This window comes from Arachis hypogaea, chromosome 20 (genome assembly GCF_003086295.3).
Source record: "Arachis hypogaea cultivar Tifrunner chromosome 20, arahy.Tifrunner.gnm2.J5K5, whole genome shotgun sequence".
Classification (NCBI taxonomy): Eukaryota; Viridiplantae; Streptophyta; class Magnoliopsida; order Fabales; family Fabaceae; genus Arachis; species Arachis hypogaea.
The window spans coordinates 45,054,213-45,077,812 of NC_092055.1; the positions used below are offsets into that span (position 1 = coordinate 45,054,213).

Consider the following 23,600-nt stretch of genomic DNA (forward strand, 5'->3'; position numbering starts at 1 on the left):
CCTTGCATCATGGGCAAGTTGAATGCTAACCTTACATTTTTTGGACTGAAATCTAAACATTTCCCCCGGACCATTGTAAGCCAATTCTTTGGGTCTGGGTTCACACTTTGATAATGATTCTTGGTGATCCATGCATTGGCATAGAACTCTTGAACCATTAAGATCCCGACTTGTTGAATGGGGTTAGTGAGAATTTCCCAACCTCTTCTTCGAATCTTATGTCGGATCTCTGGATATTCACCCTTTTTGAGCTTGAAAGGGACCTCGGGGATCACTCTTCCTGGCCACAACTTCATAGAAGTGGTCTTGATGGACCTTTGAGATGAATCTCTCCATCTCCCATGACTCGGAGGTGGAAGCTTTTGCCTTCCCTTTCCTCTTTCTAGAGGTTTCTCCGGCCTTTGGTGCCATAAATGGTTATGAAAAAACAAAAAGCAACGCTTTTACCACACCAAACTTAGAAGGTTTGCTCGTCCTCGAGCAAAAGAAGAAAGAGAAAATAGAGGAGATGGAGGGGGTTTAGTGGTTCGGCCAAGGAAGGTGAGTAGTGTGTATGATGTGTGAAAATGAAGGAGTGAAGATGGGTTTATATATGAGTGGAGAGAGGGGTAAGGTTTGGCTATGTACGGGTGGGTTTGGGAGGGAAAGTGGTTTGAATTTGAATGGTGAGGTAGGTGGGGTTTTATGATGGATGGATGTGGATTGGTGAAGAGATTATAGAGAAGAGGGTAGGATTTGATAGGTGAGGGGTATTTGGGGAAGGGTGTTATGGGAAGGTGTGAAGAAGAGAGAGAGATGAGGTAGGTGGGGATCCTGTGGGGTCCACAGATCCTGAGGTGTCAAGAATTTCTCATCCCTGCACCATGTTGGCGTGTAAACGCCCCCTTGATTGCCAATCCTGGCGTTAAACACCAGGTTGCTGCCCATTTCTGGCGTTTAACGCAAGCTTTTCTCCCATTTCTGGCGCTTAAACGCCAGCTCTGGGCATTTAACGCCTATTCTGCTACCCTTACTGGCGTTTAAACGCCAGTAAGCTTCTCCTCCAGGGTGTGCTATTTTTTAATACTGTTTTTCATTCTGTTTTTACTTTTTCAGTTGTTTTTGTGGCTTCACATGATCATCAACCTACAGAAAACATGAAAAAACAATGGAAAATAAACATTTAACATAGATAAGTAAAGATTGGGTTGCCTCCCAACAAACGCTTCTTTAATGTCAATAGCTTGACAGTGGGCTCTCATGGAGCCTCACAGATACTCATAGCATGATGATGGCCTCCCAACACCAAACTTAGAGTTTGAATGTGGGGGCTCTATTTGACTCTGCATTGAGAGAAGCTTTTCATGCTTCCTCTCCATGGTTACAAAGAGAGATCCTTGAGCCTTAAACACAAGGTGGTCCTCATTCACTTGAAGGACCAACTCTCCTCTGTCAACATCAATCACAGCTTTTGCTGTGGCTAGGAAGGGTCTACCAAGGATGATGGATTCATCCATACTCTTTCCAGTGTCTAGAATTATGAAATCAGCAGGGATGTAGTGGCCTTCAACCTTTACCAGGACATCCTCTACAAGTATATAAGCCTGTTTTCTTGAATTGTCTGCCATCTCTAGTGAGATTCTTGCAGCTTGTACCTCAAAGATCCCTAGCTTCTCCATTATAGAGAGTGGCATGAGGTTTATACTTGACTCTAGGTCACACAGAGCCTTCTCAAAGGTCATGGTGCCTATGGTACAAGGTATTGAGAATTTTTCAGGATCCTGTCTCTTCTGAGGTAATCTCTGCCTAGTCAAGTCATCCAGTTCTTTGGTGAGCAAGGGGGGTTCATCCTCCCAAGTCTCATTACAAAATAACTTGGCATTTAGCTTCATGATTGCTCCAAGGTACTTAGCAACTTGCTCTTCAGTAACATCTTCATCCTCTTCAGAGGAAGAATACTCATCAGAGCTCATGAATGGCAGAAGTAAATTCAATGGAATCTCTATGGTCTCTGTATGAGCCTCAGATTCCCATGGTTCCTCATTAGGGAACTCCTTGGAGGCCAGTGGACGTCCATTGAGGTCTTCCTCAGTGGAAATCACTGTCGTTCCCTCCTCTATGCATTCGGCCATGTGGGGCGTGTTTATGGCCTTGCATTCTCTTTTTGGGTTTTCTTCTGTATTGCTTGGGAGAGTACTAGGAGGAAGTTCAGTAACTTTTTTACTCAGCTGACCCATGTGTGCCTCCAAATTTCTAATAGAGGACCTTGTTTCAGTCATGAAACTTTGAGTGGTCTTAGTTAAATCAGAGATTATGGTTGCTAAGCCATAACTATTCTGCTCAGAGTTCTCTGTCTGTTGCTGAGAAGATGATGAAAAAGGCTTGCTATTGCTAAACCTATTTCTTCTACCATTACTGTTGTTGAAGCCTTGTTGAGGCCTCTGTTGGTCCTTCCATGAGAGATTTAGATGATTTCTCCATGAAGGATTATAGGTGTTTCCATAGGGTTCTCCCATATAATTCACCTCTTCCATTGCTGGGTTCTCAGGATCATAAGCTTCTTCTTCAGATGAAGCTTCTTTGGTACTGCCTGTTGCTGCTTGCATTCCAGACAGACTCTGAGAAATCATATTGACTTGCTGAGTCAATATTTTGTTCTGAGCCAATATGGCATTCAGAGTATCAATCTCAAGAACTCTTTTCTTCTGATTTATCCCATTATTCACAGGATTCCTTTCAGAAGTGTACATGAATTGGTTATTTACAACCATTTCAATGAGTTCCTGAGCTTCTACAGGCGTCTTCTTCAGATGAAGAGATCCTCCAGCAGAGCTGTCCAATGACATCTTGGACAGTTCAGACAGACTATCATAGAAGATACCTATGATGCTCCATTCTGAAAGCATGTCAGAAGGACACCTTCTGATCAATTGCTTGTATCTTTTCCAAGCTTCATAGAGGAATTCACCTTCCTTCTGTCTGAAGGTCTGGACTTTCACTCTAAGTTTACTCAATTTTTGAGGTGGAAAGAATTTGGCTAGAAAAGCACTGACCAACTTTTTCCAAGAGTTCAGGCTTTCCTTAGGTTGTGAATCCAACCATATTCTAGCTCTGTCTCTTACAGCAAATGGAAAAAGCATAAGCCTGTAGACCTCGGGATCAACCCCATTGGTCTTGACAGTGTCACAGATTTGCAAGAATTCAGCCAAAAACTGATGAGAATCTTCCAATGGAAGTCCATGAAACTTGCAATTCTGTTGCATCAGAGAAACTAATTGAGGCTTAAGCTCAAAGTTGTTTGCTCCAATGGCAGGGATATAGATTCTTCTCCCATAGAAGTCGGGAGTAGGTGCAGTAAAGTCACCAAGCACCTTCCTTGCATTGTTGGCATTGTTGTTATTTTCGGCTGCCATGTCTTCTTCTTGTTTGAAAATTTCTGTTAGGTCCTTTCCAGAGAGTTGTGCTTTAGCTTCTCTTCAAGGTCCTTTCAGGTTCAGGATCAGCTTCAACAAGAATGACTTTGTCCTTTCTCCTGCTCATATGAAAGAGAAGAGAACAAGAAAGTATGAAATCCTCTATGTCACAGTATAGAGATTCCTTGAGGTGTCAGAGGAAAAAAAAAGAATGGAAGGATAAGGTAGAGAAGAGAGAATTTGAACGTATCAAGAGGCAGAGAGTTCGAATTGCACATTGAGGAGGAGTGTTAGTCCCTTAAATAGAAGAATGTGAGAAAGGGGGGGAAAGAATTTTCGAAATTAAATTTAGAAAGATTTTGAAATAATTAAAAGAAAATTTGAAAATTTGGTTGATGATTTTCGAAAATTAAAATTGAGAAAGTAGTTAAGTGATTTTGAAATTAGAAATCAAAAAGATATGATTGAAAATCAATTTTTTTTTGAAAAAGATGTGGTTGAAAAGATATGATTGAGAAAATATAGTTTTAAAAAGATATGATTGACAAACAATTAAAAACATTTGATTTTTTAAAATTAATGTCTTGGCTAACAAGAAACTTAAAAGATATGATTCAATTATTGAACCTTTCTTAACAAGGAAGAAATTTTTGAATCAAATCACTAATTGTTAGCAAGGATTTTCGAAAATAGTAAAAAAAATGGAAAGGATTTGATTTTGAAAAGATATGATTGAAAAGATATGATTTGAAAAATATTTGATTTTGAAAAATTATGAAAATTTGAAAAAGATTTGAATTAAAAACAAAATCTTCCCTCTTGTGCCCTCCTGGCGTTAAACGCCCAGCCAGGGTACCTGGCTGGCATTTAAACGCCAGTTTTCCTTCCTCACTGGGCGTTTTGAATGCCCAACTTTTTCTCTGTAATTCTTCTGCTGTATGTTCTGAATCTTTAATTCTCTGTATTATTGACTTGAAAAGACATAATTTTGAAAATTTTTTTTGGATTTTTAATGGTGAGAAACAATCAAACTGCAACTAATCACGGAAAACTAAGATTAAACAAACAATGTATGCAAGACACCAAACTTTGAATTTTTCATATTAAAGACACTAATAATTTGAGAATGCATATGAAAAACAACAAAACACACAGAACAAGAGAGATTAAAGATCAGAGCAAGGAAATCATCAAGAATAACTTGAAGATTACTGAAGAACATAATGCATATATTCGAAAATTGCAAGAAATTAAATAAAACATGCAGGACACCAAACTTAAAATTGACACTAGACTCAAACAAGAAACATAAATTATTTTTGGTTTTACGATTTTATAATTTTTTTTATTTTTCGAAAATTATTTTGAAAAAGAGAAAATAATTAAATTCAAAATTTTTAATCAGAATTCCAAGAATCATGCAATGTTAGTCTAAAGCTTCAGTTTAAAAAGATTAGACATGGCTAGCCAAACTTCAGCAGGACATTACATACAACAGCCAAATTGATGGGAATCAACTAGCTCATGTGATGATAAAAGCATCATCTGAAACTCTAGAATTCATTCTTAAAAATTCTGAAGAATGAAAATATAAATTATATATATATTTTGAAAGTTTTAAAAAATAAAAACAATAAAAACAAAAAGATTAAAATAAAAATAAAATTACCTAATCTGAGCAACAAGATGAACCGTCAATTGTCCAAACTCGAATAATCCCCGGCAACGGCGCCAAAAACTTGGTGCACGAAATTGTGATCTCTAAAACAGCGCCAACAACTTGGTACGCACGAATGTAATCTCAACTCTTTGTCACAACTCCGCACAACTAACCAGCAAGTGCACTGGGTCGTCCAAGTAATAAACCTTATGTGAGTAAGGGTCGATCCCACGGAGATTGTCGGCTTGAAGCAAGCTATGGTCATCTTGTAAATCTCAGTCAGGTAGATTCAAATGGTAATGGATAATTGATAATTAAAAGATGAATAAAATATAAAATAAGATAGAGATACTTATGTAATTCATTGGTGAGAATTTCAGATAAGCATATGAAGGTGCTTTGTTCCTTCTGAACCTCTGCTTTCATATTGCCTTCATCCAATCATTCATACTCCTTTCCATGGCAAGCTTTATGTTGGGTATCACTGTTGTCAATGGCTACCTCCCGTCCTCTCAGTGAAAATGGTCTAAATGTGCTGTCATTGCACGGCTATTCAGCTGTTGGTTCTCGATCATGTTGGAATAGGATCCATTGATCCTTTTGCGTCTGTCACTACGCCCAACACTCGCGAGTTTGAAGCTCGTCACAGTCATCCCTTCCCAGATCCTACTTATCACAGACAAGGTTTAGACTTTTCGGATCTCAGGAATGGCCGCTAATAATTCTAGCCTATGCCACGAAGGTTCCAATCTTAGATTAGAAACCCAAGAGATACACATTCAAGCTTGTTTGCATGTAGAACGGAAGTGGTTGTCAGGCACGCGTTCATAGGTGAGAATGGTGATGAGTGTCACATAATCATCACATTCATCATGTTCTTGAGTGCGAATGAATATCTTGGAGAAGAAATAGACTTGAGTTGAATAGAAAAACAATAGTACTTTGCATTAATTCATGAGGAACAGCAGAGCTCCACACCTTAATCTATGGTGTGTAGAAACTCCACCGTTAAAAATACAAAAGTAATGAAGGTCCAGGCATGGCCGAATGGCCAGCCCCCATAAAGGTCTAAGATAGCATAAGGCTAATCAAAGATTCCAAGAAGAAAATACAATAGCAAAAGGTCCTATTTATAGAGAACTAGTAGCCTAGGGTTTACAGAAATGAGTAATTAATGCAGAAATTCACTTCCGGGTCCACTTGGTGTGTGCTTGGGCTGAGCATTGAAGCTTTCACATGTAGAGACTTTTCTTGGAGTTAAACGCCAGCTTTGGTGCCAGTTTGGGCGTTTAACTCCAGCTTTTGTGCCAGTTCTGGCGTTTTGACGCCAGAATTTTTATGCTGACTTGGAACGCCAGTTTGGGCCATCAAATCTCGGGCAAAGTATAAACTATTATATATTGCTGGAAAGCTCAGGATGTCTACTTTCCAACGCAATTGAGAACGCGCTAATGGGGTTTTTGTAGCTCCAAAAAATCTACTTCGAGTGCAGGGAGGTTAGAATCCAACAGCATCTGCAGTCCTTTTTCAGCATGTGAATCAGATTTTTCTCAGGTCCCTCAATTTCAGCCAGAAAATACCTGAAATCACAGAAAAATACACAAACTCATAGTAAAGTCCAGAAATATGATTTTTATTTAAAAACGAATAAAAATATAATAAAAAGTAACTAAAATATACTAAAAACTACCTAAAAACAATGCCAAAAAGCGTATAAATTATCCGCTCATCAATACGCATCCCCAATAGAATGAAAATTCACCTTTGGAAGGCTCTCCATGGTCAACTCTCGATCCGATGACTCATCCATTAGAGAATTCTGACAATAACCCCAATCTGCCCGAGATGTCAACAAGATCAAAAACCAGTTATTCATTGTTTAGTTTATTGTAGAGAATCATAAGCTATTTGGAGAAGAAGCTTACTGGGGCCTTACAAGCAATTCCATCAGTGGTAGAAGCGCGACAAATGATGTAGTTGGCATTGGCATCCTTTGTGTAGAAATTTGGAAGGTGCGGAATTTGTTGGTGTTTGAACAAAAAAGGGTAGCTCTGCCAGAGACTCTTGCAGCGACGATGAGAGGGTACCAACGAGCTTCACAGATTCAAAATCCTCCCCAACCTTAAGTTTTTGCTACTTCCTCCCTTTTTCTTCTTTCAATTTTTGCTGTCTTTTATCACTTTGGTGATATTTTGAGAAACACCCAATTCTTTGTACTTGTCCTAGAGTTGGACACCCACTTTGTTTTATTTTTATTTCTGATGGAATAAAATATCTAATTGTTTTTGAAAAAAAAGATTGTCGCATGTAGCAACTTAATTAGGTGTTTAGGCAAACAGCAACAGGAAGTACTATTTTCTTCTAGATTTGGAAAATGGTCCAAAAGATTAAAAATTTTGCATTACCCCTTACCGGATAGCATGATCCGGTGTTATCTCAATTTAATTGAAAATAAGATTAAATTGCTAAAATTATTCTCGATTTTTAAACATGCTGTCAAAAAGACTTTTCATTTTAATTTTTTATTAATGATAAAAGCATATTGTAAATATTTTAAAATACAATAAAAATGTCTAATGTTAAATATATATTCTCAAAAAGTGTTTTAGATATTAAATTTTGATGCGACTTTTTGGATCAAAAAGTAAAATAATTTATCCTTAAAATTTGGTGATTTTATGACAAGTAGATTTGTTTTGCGATTTTTTGTCAATGACCAAATTTTTTTTTAAAAAACGAAAAATCTAGAGATAAAAGTTTTATCTAGTTTTTTGTATGTATTTTCTAAATAGTTATTAAATATTTCTAAAAATTTTGGATCAAATGCATAAACTGTTTGCCAAATACAAGTTGTTTGTCATTTGTAAAAACTAATATTATTTTTTGTTATTTTTGTTCCGTTGTATAATATTTTGAGAATATTTTTGTCATCATAAAAAATGAATGTTATTTTTGTCGATATTTCCATAAATCGAGTGTGATTTTGGTAATTTTTGGAAAACAATTATATTTTCAGTCTTGCTCTACTTATAATTTTTTATAGGGTAAAGTATATTTTTTGTCCTTAAAGTTTGTCAAAATTTTCAAAAATACTCCTAAATTTTATTTTATTTTTAATGTTATCCCTGAAATTTTTTATTTACATCAAATATACTTTCGATAGCTAAATTTTTAAAAAATTTAGGACTAATCCAACAATAATGCATAACAAATTTGCTTGTGTTGAAAGTTGTTCTTGTAAAATTATTGTCAAATTAGTGCTAAAGTTTTTGAAAAATTAGCCACCAAGAGTATATTTGATGTAAATTGAAAATTTCTAAGACAAAATTGAGGCAAAATAAAATTTAGGAATATTTTAAATTTTTTTAACAAATTTCAAAGACAAAAGATATATTTTATTCTTTTTTATAAGACGACTAAAAGCTTATTGATCTAAAAAAATTATATTTCTTCTTCTGCTATTTTTTTCTTAAAGAAGAGAGAAAAAAAAAGAAGAAAAACAAGAGAAGAAATAGGTGAAAAAAAATATAAAAATAAAAAATACAGAAATTAACTTTTTTTTATACACAAATTGCTATGTTTATTTTCAAAAATTTATATGTCTTTTGTCTACATACTGCTTCTTCTTCTATTTTTTCCTATATTTTTCTTCCGAAAATTCTGTCATAAAAAATTCCTAAATTTTTTGTCAAAAATTTAATGTATTTTTTCTGTTTTTTTTTTCAAAAAATTATATTTATTATCACAAAATTTCTATTTGTCATGAAAAAATATATGTATTTAACGTAATATATATATATATATATATATATATATATATATATATATATATATATATATATATATATTCTTTAGTGTTTCTCATCAAAATTTTATGTGTTTATCTTATCGTTACAAAATTTTGTGTTTGGTTTGTATTCATATAATGTCAACGTCTAAAAATATTTTTAATGTATATTGAAATGTTAGGATAAAATTAAAATTAATTTTTAAAGATAAAATTAAACCAACTATAAATGTTAAGAACAAAAAAAATAATTATAATGAAATTTTTTTTTTGTAAAAGAATCATATTACTAAGTGTCAAACCGAGTTAAATAATAATTAAATTAGAATTGTGAAAATAATGAGAAAAATATTTAGAGTACGAATTATAAAATCACACTTAGCTAAGTTTAGCCTCATCCTCCCCATTTATTGAGAGACCAAAAGAAGAGAGAAGAGAGAAAAAAACAAACCCTTGATCACTATTCACCATCTTCTTCAATTTGCTCATAACTTCCAATATGGAGTCCCGATTGACGAGCCGTTTGCAGCCACACATCGCTCTCCTTATCTCTTCAACTTTATCTAACTACTGTGGTGAGTAAATTCGAAATACCTGTTCCATTTTCGAATTTCTCAACTGTTTCACGTTTTTAGGTAATTAGTATTAAAATCTTATAATTTTGGTTCTTTAGTGTTCTCTAGCATGGATTTCAAGTGAGTTTCATCCCAATTTCGAATGGATTAAGGTAAAGAAGCTTAACTCCCTTTATTATCCATACTTTTTTATTAAAATCCTAGTATGAATATTGAGTAATTGTTGTGATTAGATTGTGTGGATTGTCTTGGCTTGCTTGGTTGGTCTGGTGCAGGGTTGAATTACGGATCAAAGCGGTAAGATTTTGGTGGATGTTGGAATTGACCAGAGGAAGGACTCAAAGGTTTAGAACCGCCATCTAAGAGGTACGGGTTTTAATTTCGGATAGGCATTATATAAAATTATATGAATGCTTAGGTTAATTAACCCTAGGATAGGATTGAATGAAAATGGTGGTTATTATGATTAATTGATTGTGATTTATGAGTTGTAATTATTGTTGAGTAATATAAATGCATATGTGTGAATTGAGTTTGAGTATAAGGCTATGGTTTGATTGTTTATAATGAAAATTGATGTGGATAATGGGTCGGAGGCTGTGATAGGATGAGAAATCCCCTATTTGGTAAGTTGTATGAATTGTTGTTCAATTAATGAGTTTTGGATGAACGTTTGAATGTTATGTGAGTTTTGGTTGAAGGTTGGATTGAGAAGATTGGTTAATTAGGTGTTGAATGACTAGGAAGGGTAGAGAATGGATAAATGAATGTTTCAAATATTTGGAAATGGTATTAGAGTGGTTTAAAGTTGAATTGGATTGAAAAGTGGTCAAAATGAACATTTGTGGAAAATTTGTAAAACGTCTATTTTTAACCAACTTCACCAGGTCATAACCGGGCTCTTGGACTCTTATTCATACTAGAGTATATACCCATTTTGGTCCTCAAAGAATTTTAGACTGAACACTTTAGTCTCCAACTAAAATTAATTACTCGATTGGTCCCTAACAATTAATTCCGTCAATCACTTAGGTCCTTTACTCTGTTAACTATAACGGAAGACAAAATAGTCCCTGACAACTCTAACAGGGGACAAAATGGTCCTTGATCTCCTCTGTTCAGAAATGACACTGTTCTCTCCCAATTTCTATTATATCTCGCATAACACTAGCAGTCTAACACTGTAACTTCAAACTACACAATGCACACTCTATAAATTTAATGTTCACAAGAAAAAAATCCTCAACTTGTTCTCAATCAATTCCTACTCAGGAAACTAATGCCTATGTCTCCCAACTAGTTATCGTCTTCGATGGATCCCATGAATCTAGACAGCAAGTCTGATTTGTTAAGATCCGTTGTCGTCGTTGCCATCTCCCTCTTCCTCTGCCTTATCATCTCCATGACCACATTGTCCACCACTCTGATCGCTTCCTTCAGCTTCTTCTCCGAACCAATATTCAATAATCGCTTCAGTTTCTATATGAGCGGCAACGGCGACATTGCTCGTTGTACTGATAGCTTGGATGCGAGGTTGAAGCTGTCTGCCAATTTGGACTCTGGAAAAAAAGGAATGAAGCACTTGGTGTCTATTTCAAATGAGAAATTGCATATGATATCGAAGGAGAATCTTCTCATGATGTCCTAATGTCCAACAATCTATATTGCTTGCCGGAGAGTGGAGAAAGGCGTGCCCTTGGAGTAGTTGTGGAACTTGGTTTTGAGGATGTCGTGGACATGTCAGGGTTGGAGGTAATGTTATCGAAGACATGGAAGTGGATGTTTTTGGTGGGTGAAGTGCAGAGAAGGTGGATGTACCAGTCACAAAGATTTAAGAAGTATGTGGTCCATGACATGTTGAGGTAGGTACGATACGTGTGACAATTACACCATAGCTTAATCTTGGAGCTAAAGAGGAGGAAGGAAAAGATGGAAAAGAAGACTGTGAAGGTGAAGAAGGAGAGTATGAATGTTAGGGTTATGCGAGATATGATAAAAATTAGGGAAGAACGGTGTCTTTTTCGAATAAAGGGGTCAGGGATCATTTTGTCCCTTGTTAGAGTTGTCAGTAACCATTTTGTCCCCTGTTAGAGTTGTTAAGGACTATTTTGTCTGCCGTTAGAGTTAACGGAATAAAGGACCTAAGTGACTGACGAAATTAATTGTTAAGGACCAATCGAATAATTAATTTTAGTTGGAGACTAAAATATCTAATTTAAAATTCTTTAAGGACCAAAATGGATATATACTCTTCATTCTATTATTGCAGTGGAAAAATTAATCACAAGCATGTGGTTTAATAAATGGCAAGCATTATAATATTCGGCCAACTTTGAATAAAGTTTTGTCACTCGTGAAAGACCATGAAAAAACAATATTTGAATGATGCCATTTGACAATAATAGCAACTGCAATAAATATGTTTGAAAAAAAACAATATTTGAATGATGCCATTTGACAATAATAGCAACTGCAATAAATATGTTTGAAAGTTCGGATGCTAATAAAACGAGTTTAATTTTGATATATAAATAAAATAAAATATTTTATACAGTCATATAATTATAATTAGACACATGTATACAATAATTTTATACTGACAGTACATTTAAATTAAATTCATAAAACAATAGTTTAAAAAAAAATAAAGAAGTATCAAGCATATTTAACTTATTCCTATCACAATAGTGATAATAGGATTAATCTCTACATACAAATAATTTTGCTATACAAGTCTTACAAGTTCTCTAATTGATATTACGTTCAAACGCGCTTGTTATGCACATATGTTTCACGCGCCTTTAACAGATTTTTAATTTCTCAAAGGATTCCATTTTCTTTTTCGAATTTCTTGCCTTCTCTTTCTCCTTCTTCATTTACGTGATTTTCTCTCTCCGTTTTCTTTCTTCGTTATTCTCGATTTTCATTATTTTTTGATATCAAGCTCTGAAATCGTTTTTGAAGATAATATGGATAATTTAACTTCAGATTGTCAATGAACCAGTGCGTGAGCCTTGCCTATAAAATTTGCTGTTAATTCTTCCTTGTTTGAATTGAATCTAATGTACTAGTTCTGAGTAGAATTAATATAATCTTGTCCATTTTATATCAGACGTTCGGGTGTAGATCAAGAATATTTAGGTTTATTTTTATAAAAGTTTGAGTGTATTTACAGTTTATGACTTTACATCTGACGGAGGGTGAATTGTCTTATTTTTTAGTTGAATTGTTTTAGTTTTTATTTAGTTATGATTCATGAATATGGTTTTTGTTATTTTTTATGATGGTTTTATAGTTGTATTTGCATTCTATAGTTTATGCTTGTTTTAATATGGTGTATTTTTAGGTGTATTTTGCAGCCTTTTTGTGGTGTATTTTGGGTGTATTTTGCCGCCCTTGCTGACTTTGGCGGCTGATTTTAGTGTACACATAACATAACTTATTTCTGTATCTGCAGCAAATTTGGATATAAAAACGAAGATATTTGGGTGTAATACGAAGATATTTTGGTGTATTTTTATTCTGATGAGTTATGCATAATTCAGAACTCTTCCTCTTCCTCCTCCTCATCTTCTGCTGCTTCTTCTTCTTCATCTTCTTATTTCATATTCTCATAATTCTTTTTTGGAGGAAAAAATCAAACAAAGAAGAAAAAAATACATAATATTGCAAAATCAAAAGAAGAAGGAGGAGAAACACGACGATGAAGATGAAACACGGGAAGAAAAAGGAGGAGAAACACAAAGGAGGAGAAGAAGAAGGAAGAAGAGGAGGAGGAGGAGAAACGCAAAGAAAAATGACAGTTGTGGTTTTCATCGAGGAAGAAGAAGAAGAGTCGTTCATAATGGTGAGTAGCGCGCTTTGGAAATAGGAAATGGTTGAGTAACGTACGTGTATTTACTCTTGAATGTAGGAGTGTAATGCACGTGTGTTTTGTTGGGCTTGTGCCAACTTATAAGACTTGTAAGTCAAAAAAGCTTGTGTAGTATACTTGGGAATAATAATAATTAAAAAAGTATTATATTTACGCTAAAATTTAATCATTAAATTAGTCATCGTATATTTATATATAAGTATATAAATTATTTAGATAATTTTTAATATATATTTTATATTTAATATATATTCTATATAAGTGACTAATTTAATAATTAATTTTTAATTTTTAATATATAAATAACATAATTGATAATAATTAGAACATGACAGGTGTGTATAAAATAATCACAAATAACAAATTTTGTGTATTAGATGTAGTATTTTTATAGACTATTAGATTTTATTAAATGAAAATCAAAAGATATACTATAAAATAAGAGTATTGATGAACAAATAATTAATAAAAATGGAACATATTAGTATAAAAACAAATAAGTATATTTTACTATAGAATTCTTAAAATGACAAGTGTAACTTTTTACTTTCAAATAAATAATTATAAATTTTTTGTTCACTTAAAAGTTAGCAACAAATCCTTAAATAAATTTAAATTTGTGATGAATTAATCTTTAGTTTGTCGAGTCCAAAAATACTGTAGGTAACTAAAAAAATATAAAACGTATAAGTAAAATAAAAATATAAATATTTTTTATCCATTAATATAAATTATTATACAGTAAAATTTATTTTAATATTAAATTCATACTAAAGTGTTTTTTAATTAAAATATATAAAATAATTAAATTTTATTTTATATTACTTAATAAATGATTATATTATTTCATAAAAAATTTAAAACATAATTAGCTATTTTTGTGAAAAATGTTATATAATGCAAATATTTTTCAAAATATTTTTTAAGAATGTATTTTTTTAAATATTATATATAATACGTAAAAGCATTGAGCTTTTTATTTTCACAATTTTTTGTTAAAAAAACTATTTTGAACTTTTTTAATACTTCAAAAAAAATAAAGTAAGAAAAGAAGTAACATTATTGTTTTCACTTTATTTAAATATATGTAATACTTTGCTTTAACAAAAAGTAAAAATCATGGATTTTACCACCTCTTTTGCTAACACTACTACTATCACCAATCATCAGTTACACCTTTCTTCTTTTTGGTTGTCACAACCATAAACAACAATAATAATTTCAAGCAATCAAACTATAAAAACATTCAAATTTTCTTTTTCAGAAAAAAATAAAAGAAAAGATGGCAGTGATAATGGAACATAATAACAACAATAAAACAACACTTATTTCACTTGACCTTTTCTTCGTCTTGTTCTTCTCCCATAGTGAAGAAGAAACAGGGTAGTACTTATTTGTTGTACTCGACAATTTTTCTATTCACCATCTTTTGTGCCTCCTTTGTTTGATTTCAGTTAAAGTTCATCCTATCTTGCAGAGTTTTTACCAGAAATTCATTTTTCAATCCAACTTCCATTCAATTTACGACACTTCTATGTTTTCAACTTAGTAAAGGCTTGGCTAAAATGCCTAAATAGGTAGGCTTCGTCATTCTCTTCTTTTCTCTAATTATCTTGCTCTTAAATTTAATAAACTTATGGATTTTTCTGCTTATCTGAACATAAAATTCCTCTCTTTTTCTCTTTCTTATGGTTGCAATGACAATCTGTCTTTTGCTATTTTTTTTAAAGAAAATCTGAGTACTTTGGTAGTTTGATTTTTTGTTGTTGTTGTTGTTGTTTATAGTTGTGACAATAGAGAAGGAGAAATGTGAGACTAACAGTTAGTGGAAGTAGTGGTGATGGTAGTGATGGTAATGATAGTGTTAGGAAAAGGAAGGTTAAGATTAGGCAGGGTTAGAAAAAGAATAATTTAGAACTTTTAGGAGATTTTTCAGTATTTAAATAATTTTACTATACGGAACCCACTTTTTATGAATACAACTTTGATTTATTTTTTATAGATAATGTTTTGGCCCAGCCCAGCTGGCACTACGCCCTGACTCGGGCGCCCGGCTTAACGAGGTTGTCGGACCCGAACTGGGAGACCGACCCGATACCTCCACCCCTCCAGCACAGCACCTGACAGCTGGGGGGAAAGAAAACTTCCTAGAAGGCGGTTCTGCTCTTGTGGGACCCGCCTTAGGTACGAGGTATATAGGGGGAGGGCCCTATCCCTCCCCAAAGTACGTCGCGATTCCCTTACTTTACTGCCATCTGTACGGATTCTGACTTGAGCGTCGGAGTCCTTTTTGCAGGTGGCTCCCCCTCTCCAACACCACAACTCGGGAGGTCGTGAGATCCCAGTCTTCCACTCTCCAACACAAACCCGGGAGGTCCGTCCGTTCGCCAACAACCCGGTCCAGGCTCCCCTCGTCTCACCTACACATTTCGTTCATCCGACCCGTTCGTTACCCGGCTAACCGAACATTGGCGCCATCTGTGGGGACTAGCCTGAAAGGATTTTCTGTTGGGTCCTGTGGAAGGAGATGATGGAGGCGAGCCATGTGGGGAGGAAGTGGTTCACCGAACCAGTAGGGTAGCCTCCTTGGCTTCCTCCCGTGAGCGCACGAAATCCCCCCTCAAAGAGATGAGCTTCCCTCCCGCTCCCAGGAAAGGCATCCCTTCGGAGGGGAGCGACAACGCTAGAATAATGCAGGAGCTGCGCCACAGGGTGCAGAACCTGGAGCGGGAGCTAGCGAGTAGAGAGCGCTACCAGCCCGCTCCGAGGCAATATCGTTTCCGGTCTCCTCAAAGGAGGGGGAAACCAGAGGGAGAAGTCCCCGAAGAGACTGCTCCAGACGCACACTGACCCCCCGGTCCGAGCCAGAAAGTCAAGGGGAAAGTAGAGAGGTGTCGAGGAGACGGCAAGACCCTATAATCTTCAACCGACCACCAGCGAGACAAACCGAGGAGGAAAATCCATAAGATAGCAGAGAAAGACCAAGGAGACGGCGACACCCTGTGATCATGGAGCAACCCCTTTTCACCACTCCATTCTCGAGGTCCGGCTATCGAAGCATTTCGATAAGCCAATGGACATGAGATACGACGGAACCCAGGACCTTTAGAAATATCTAGCGGCCTTTGAGGCCAGGATGAATCTGGAAGGTGTGGGTGATGAAGCGAGATGTCGTGCCTTTCCCGTAACCTTAGCAGGGCCGGCAATCCGCTCGTTCAACGCTCTCCGCCAAGGCTCCGTGACAACTTTTACGGACAAACCCGTGCTTTCCTGACTCAGTTTACCACACGTATTGCTAAAGATAAGCACCTAATCAACTTGCTAGGGGTGACGTAAAGAAGCAGGAAACCGACCAGAAAGTATCTGGACAGGTTCAATGATGAATGCCTGGAGATTAACGGCCTGACCGACTCGGTGGCCAGCTTGTGTCTGACAAACGGGCTGTTGAACGAGGACTTCAGAAAATACCTTAGCACTAAGCCCGTGTGTACAATGCAAGAAATCCAAAATGTAGCTAGGGAGTACATCAACGACGAGGAGGTCAGCTAAGTCGTGGCAGCCAACAAGCAGCAGCCCGCCTATCACTCTTCTCATCAGCCCAGTAACAGGGAAAGGCCTAAGGAGCACTCCAAGGACAGAGGGCCAGCTAAAGCCTTCAAGCCGTTCCCCCGGGTAGGGAAGTTCACTAACTACACTCCCCTGACGGCCCTGATCGTCGAGGTGTACCGGCAGATAGCCGACAAAGGCATCTTGTCGAAGCCTCGCCAGCTCAAGGATAGAACTGGAGGGAACAAGAACCTTTACTGCGACTACCACAAGGGCTTCGGCCATAAAACCCAAGATTGCTTCGACCTGAAGGATGCTTTGGAGCAGGCGATCCGGGAAGATAAGCTGGCAGAGTTCTCTCACCTCATAAGAGAACCCAGGAGGCGAGATCGCGACCGATCTAGCAATGACAGGAGCCGCGCCGTGATACCAAGGTAAGAGCCCGTGGAGGACAGTAAACGTGGCCTCACCATCGTGAACGTCGTAGTCGGGAGAGACGTTGCACCTAGGTCGAAGTCGGCTGATGAATGGATTTTTGCTAGTAAAGAATTTCACAATAAATTCTCGTTGCAAGTATAGTTTCTAAACCAACAAAGAATCCTTTCATACAAAAAATTTGGTTGTCACAAGTAACAAACCCCTATAAAAATAATAATCGAAGTATTCAAATCTCGGGTCATCTCTCAAGGAATTGCAGGGAAGTGTACTTATAGTTGGTTATGAGATTGTATCTTTTTGGGATTTTGAATAAGGAACAAGAAAAGTAAATTGCAAGAGTTAAACTAATAGCTAATAAAGCTCTTGGCAATGTATGAGAACTAGAAGCCCTATCCTAGTTATCCTTATCAATTGTGATGAGAATTATCCATTGCTCCCACTTAGTTAACCTCTAACTATGAAGGAAAGTCAAGTAGATGAATCAATTTGATTCCTCAAGTCCTAGCCAACTCCTAAGAAAAGACTAGCTTTAGAGGGATCCAAATCAACTAGCAATTTTCAATTATCAATCAACAAAGAATTTTGATAACTCAAGAGTCTCCAATTACTCAACCAAAGCCAAAAGGAGAGAAATCTAACTTAAAATCCTCCCAAGCATTTTATCAAACACTTGGAAGGCATAACATAAAATCATAGAAAATCAATGAGAGATAATAAAATCCAAACAATTGCAAGCATCAACAACACAAATTAAAGAAAGCAATCATAAATATGAAATACCTCAAATTGCATTAAATAGAGAAATCAAATCTAACAAGAGAATTCATAAACCAAATAGCAACATAAAGTGATCAACAAAGGAAATAAATAAACTAGAATGCTAAGACAAATAGAAGTAGAAGAGAAAACTAAATTAAACTAAGATAAAAAACTGAAATTGAGAAGAACTAAAAGGAACCCTAAAACTTAGAGAGAGGAGAGAGCCTCTCTCTCTAGAAAACTACATCTAAAATCTAAAATTATGTGAATGAAAGTTTTATGAATGAATGAATAGATTTCTCCACTCTGTAGCCTCTAATATGTGTTTTTCGGGCTTAAAAATGGGCCAAAAAGAGCCCAGAAATCGCCCCCAGCGATTTCTGATACGTCTAGCATGTGGCTCTGTCATGCGTACGCGTCGTCCACGCGTACGCGTCGATTGAACTTTCGCAAGGTCACGCGTACGCGTGATCCACACGTACGCGTCGCCTAGAATCATGGAAATTATGGCAAATGATATATCATTTCGAAGCCCCAGATGTTAGCTTTCCAACGCTACTGGAACCGCCTCATTTGGATCTCTGTAGCTCAAGTTATGATTGATTTAGTACGAAGAGGTCAGGGTTGACAGCTCAGCAATTCCTTCAATTTCTTGTATTCCTTCCACTTTTGCATGCTTCTTTTCCATCCTCTAAGCCATTCCTACCCTATAAACCTTGAAATCAGTTAACAAACATATCACGGCATCGAATGGTAATAAGAGAGGATTAATAATTAGCAATTTTAAGGGCAAAGAAGCATATTTTCAATCATAGCACAAAATTAGGAAGGAAAATGTAAAACATGCGAATTATATGAATAAGTGTGAGTTTAGTGGATAAAATCTACTCAATTAAGTACAAAATGTACCACGAAATAGTGGTGCATCATCAGCATGCAAAAAAGACGCCAAAATCTTGACCATGTCATCATCTAGTCCTGCGCCTTCCTCCAGGAGAGTCCTGACAATATCATTCGGACCAGAGGACCAATGGTTCCACGACGTACCGGAGAACCCTCCCATGGTGATCATAGCAAGAGTGAGAACTGGTTTGGTCAGACGAATCCTCGTTGACACCGGAGCCGACTCGAACATCATGTTCCGAAACGTGTTTGATGCTTTGGGACTTCGAGAAGCCGACCTAAAAACACACCAGCACGGGGTGGTCGGCTGAGGGGATAACTTTATCAAGCCTGATGGAATATTCTCCCTACTAGTCTCCATAGGAGGAGGTCAAGGAAAGAGGTCGTTAATGGCGGAGTTCGTTGTTCTAAGAGACACCACGGCCTACAACCTTATCTTGGGAAGAAAAACAATCAATGAGTTTGGAGCGGTAATATGTACCAAGCTACTAATGATGAAGTTTGTGGCTGACGATGGGTCGGTGGGATCCATCAGGGGAGATCTGAAAATGGCGGTCGCATGCGACAATGCCAACCTCTCCCTAAGGAAGAAGTCAAAAGAGGCATCCGGGGTTTTTCTAACTGATCTAGATGCCAGGGTCGACGACAAGTTGAGGCCAGAACCTAAAGGAGACCTCGAGAAGTTCAGGGTCGGTGACTTGAAAGACAAGTTCACCTTTGTGAACCGAAACCTCCCCCTCAACTTGAAAGAGCCGTTGGTGGCGATGATTCGAGAAAACGGCGATCTATTCGCCTGGACCCCAGCTGACATGCCGGGGATCGACCCCCAGTTCATGTCACACCACCTGGCTGTAAAGGCAGAGGCTAAACCCGTGGCACAGAGAAGAAGAAAGATGTCCCAGGAGAGAGCTGACGAGGTGGCCAAGCAAACGGACAGCTTGCTAGAAGCGGGGTTTATCCGAGAATTGGACTACTCGACCTGGCTGTCAAACGTATTCCTGGTCAAGAAAGCCAATGGGAAGTGGAGGATGTGTGTGGACTATTCCGATCTCAACAAGGCATGCCCCAAGGATTCCTTCCCCCTCCCTAACATTGATGCTCTAGTAGACGCGGCTGCAGGGTATTGGTTTCTGAGTTTCATGCACGCATACTCTAGCTACAATCAGATTCCGATGCACCGGCTAGACGAAGAGAAAACGACATGCATAACGCCAGGGGGTACATACTGCTATAAGGTGATGCTGTTTGGACTAAAAAATGCAGGAGCTACTTATCAAAGGATGATGAATAAGGTTTTTAGAAATCTTATCGGCAGGACAGTAGAAGTGTACGTAGACGACATCCTGGTGAAGACAACCTAGCCGGAAGATCTCATCAGTGATCTGGAAACTGTGTTTGCGACCTTCCGGAGACACAACATGAGACTTAACCCTCTCAAGTGTGCCTTTGCCGTGGAGACCGAGAAGTTCCTAGGATTCATGATAACTCAGAGAGGAGTGGAAGCCAACCCTGAAAAGTGTGAAGTAATCCTGCAAATGAAGAGCCCAGGATGCGTCAAGAACGTACAAAGGCTAGCCGGAAGGCTTACTGCCCTATCCCGCTTCCTCGGCGCGTCGGCAACTAAGGCCCTCCCATTCTTCAACTTGATGAAAAAAGGAATAGCGTTCGAATGGACCCCAGAATGCGAAAAGGCATTCCACCATTTCAAAAGAATACTATCGGCACCCCCGATCCTCGGCAAACCCAAGGACTCTGAGATGCTGTATGTGTACCTTGTCGTAACCGACGAAGCCTTGGCGGCTGTCTTAATACGAGAAGAAGGGAAGACCCAGTAGCCGGTATATTTTGTTAGCAAAGCACTACAAGGGGCAGAGCTGAGGTACAGTAAGTTGGAAAAATTAGCGTATGCGTTATTAACCTCACCCAGAAGGCTACGACAATACTTCCAAGGTCACTGCATTGTCGTCAGAACAAATCAAGTGATATGTCAGGTCTTTCAAACACCCAACCTGGCGGGAAGGATGATGACATGGGCAATTGAGCTATCTCAATACGACCTGCAGTATGAGCCCAGACATGCGATCAAAGCCTAGGCCATGGCCGACTTCCTCATGGAGGTCACAGGAGACCCCACGAGACCCCGGGCACACGGTGGAAGCTCCACGTTGACGGAGCCTCCAACCAAACGTCTGGAGGTGGGGGGATAATCCTAGAGAGCCCGACGGGGGTAGTATACGAACAATCCATCAAGTTCGAGTTCCCGGTCTCCAACAACCAGGAAGAATACGAGGCCCTTATTGGTGGCCTGCTATTGTCAAAGGAAGTGGGGGTGACAAGGGTAGAGGTGAATAGCGACTCTCAGGTCGTCACCTCCCAGATCAACGGAATGTATCAAGCCAAGGACCCTCTACTGCAAAAATACCTGGAAAAGGTTAAGGGCTTGAGCAAGGACTTCAAAGAGGTTGTGGTACAGCATGTCCCAAGGGAGAGGAACACACGAGCCGACCTCTTATCTAAACTGGCCAGTACAAAGCCTGGAACGAGAAACTGTTTCTTGATTCAGGGCTTAGTGAAAGAGCCAACAGTCGCCCTGTGCGCATCCCGAGCGGACATCGATCCCTCATAGATCGACCTAATCATTGACTTCTTAGAAAGCGGCAAGCTCCCTGACGACCACAAGGCGGCGAAGGCATTGAGAATGGAGGCAGCCAAGTACGTGATAGTGCAAGGCCAGCTATTTAAGAGAGGACTGAATCAACCCCTTTTGAAGTGCCTACGACCTGACTAGATGGACTACGTCCTCAGGAAAGTCCATGAGGGTTGTTGTGGCCATTATATCGGGGGAAAGGCTTTAGCCCGGAAGCTCGTGAGAGCCGGTTACTTTTGGCCGTCGATGATGACGGATTCCCAAGAATTCGTTAGGAGATGAAAGAAGTGCCAGGAAAACACCAATTTCCACAAGGCCCCGGCATCCAAACTTAGCTTGCTAATGGCCTCCCAACTTTTTAGCCAGTGGGGGATTGACCTCCTAGGACCTTTTTCAGTTAGCCTTGGACAGGTAAAATACCTGATTGTGGCCATTGATTACTACACGAAGTAGGTTGAAGCAGAGCCGTTGGCTAGTATTTCATTAGCCAACTGCCGCAAGTTCGTATGGAGATAGATCATTTCCAGGTTTGGAATCCTAGAGTATGTGATATCGGACAACGTGACACAGTTTGTGGACAAGAAATATAGGGAGTTCCTCGCGGGTCTAGGGATAAAACAAAGATTCTCATCGGTAGAACACCCCCAAACCAACGGCCAAGTCGAAGCCGCAAACAAAGTCATCCTTCGAGGCTTGAAAAAGCGACTCGACCAGAAGAAGGGAGCGTGGGCAGACGAACTAGTGTCGGTCCTATGGTCATATAGAACAACGCCCCAATCCTCCACCGGGAAAACGCCTTTTCGACTTACCTACGGGGTTGATGCAGTAATCCCCGTAAAGATCGGGAAGCCTAGTCCACGACTACTCCTGGGCAGAGTAGATGAGGCTGTAGAGAAGGGCCTGATTGATGAAACCAGGAAAATGGCACACTTGTCAGAAATGGCGCTGAAGCAAAGAATAGCACTTCGCTACAACACCAAAGTGCTAAGAAGGAGATTCGAGCCAAACGACCTAGTGCTACGATGCAACGACGTAGGGCTCCCTACCCCTAGGGAAGGGAAGCTGGCAGCTAATTGGGAAGGACCATACAGGGTGAAAGAAGTGGTCAGCAATGGGGCATACAAGTTGGAACACCTATACGGGAAGGAGGTACCCCAAACATGGAACGCGACAAACTTGACAAGGTTCTACCCCTAGGGACCGGGGCGACCACTCATCCTGCCGATTTAGTAATATCTGTTTTACTTTATGTGAAATTATTGCAAGTAATTATTGCCAGTTGTTAATTTCTGATATTTGCATAACAAGTTTCTTTTTCATCACTACCCTCTCTTCACTTCATTTACTTACCAACTAACCGGCCTACTACGGTTATGGCCTCTCGGGATTGATCACCCCGGGAGCCAGCCAGCCACGAGTCGGCTTCCCCAATTATCAACGACAAAACAAATCGTAAGCAATTAGCTAATTACCAGGAAAGACCAAAGCGGTAAATAAGTCGTTAATTACCAACAAAACGGTAAGTAAACGCATTAAAGGCAAGCAAGTGATTAATTACCAACAAACGGTAAGAAAACAATTCGTTAACTACCGACAAAGCGGTAAACAAGTCATTAAACCTACTTAAGGGTTTAAAGGTCTACATAAACTATTGCAGAATTCAAAACAAAATACAACAAAGTTACATCACTTCTTCGGGATGTCCACAATCCGACCATCCCGAATAGTCTTGAAAGCTCCAATCGCAGAAGTTTCAAAGTCGGGAGAAAGCAGCTTGACCTAGGCCTTAATCGCCTCTTCGGTCCCATTGATCACCTCCCTCGCCTTCTTCACGTTGTCTTTATTTTTCTTCTTCAAGCCGGCAACCTCTCCCTTCAGCCCGGCAACCTCATCTTTAGCACTCTTGGCCGACTTCTCGACCTCTTCAAGCTTTGCCTCCAAAGTAGTAACCTTGGTCTGGGCCACAGAAGTCTCGCCGCAAGCGGAGTTGAGCTGAGACTCCAAGGTCATCTCCCGCTC

The 23,600-nt window shown here is 38.4% G+C and overlaps 1 long non-coding RNA gene across 2 annotated transcripts; it reads right to left on the bottom strand.

Moving 5' to 3' along the window:
* Positions 1-5,971: 5,971 nt before the first annotated feature.
* On the bottom strand, positions 5,972-7,443 carry LOC112783954 (uncharacterized). 2 transcript variants are annotated; one of them, XR_003816557.2, is made up of 3 exons: positions 6,989-7,443; positions 6,815-6,888; positions 5,972-6,632 (listed from the first exon to the last, which is right to left on the bottom strand). It is a non-coding gene; the product is annotated as an uncharacterized lncRNA (long non-coding RNA). The 2 variants fall into 2 exon arrangements; XR_003193664.3 differs by having other exon boundaries at positions 6,743-6,888; positions 6,989-7,271.
* Positions 7,444-23,600: the final 16,157 nt, after the last annotated feature.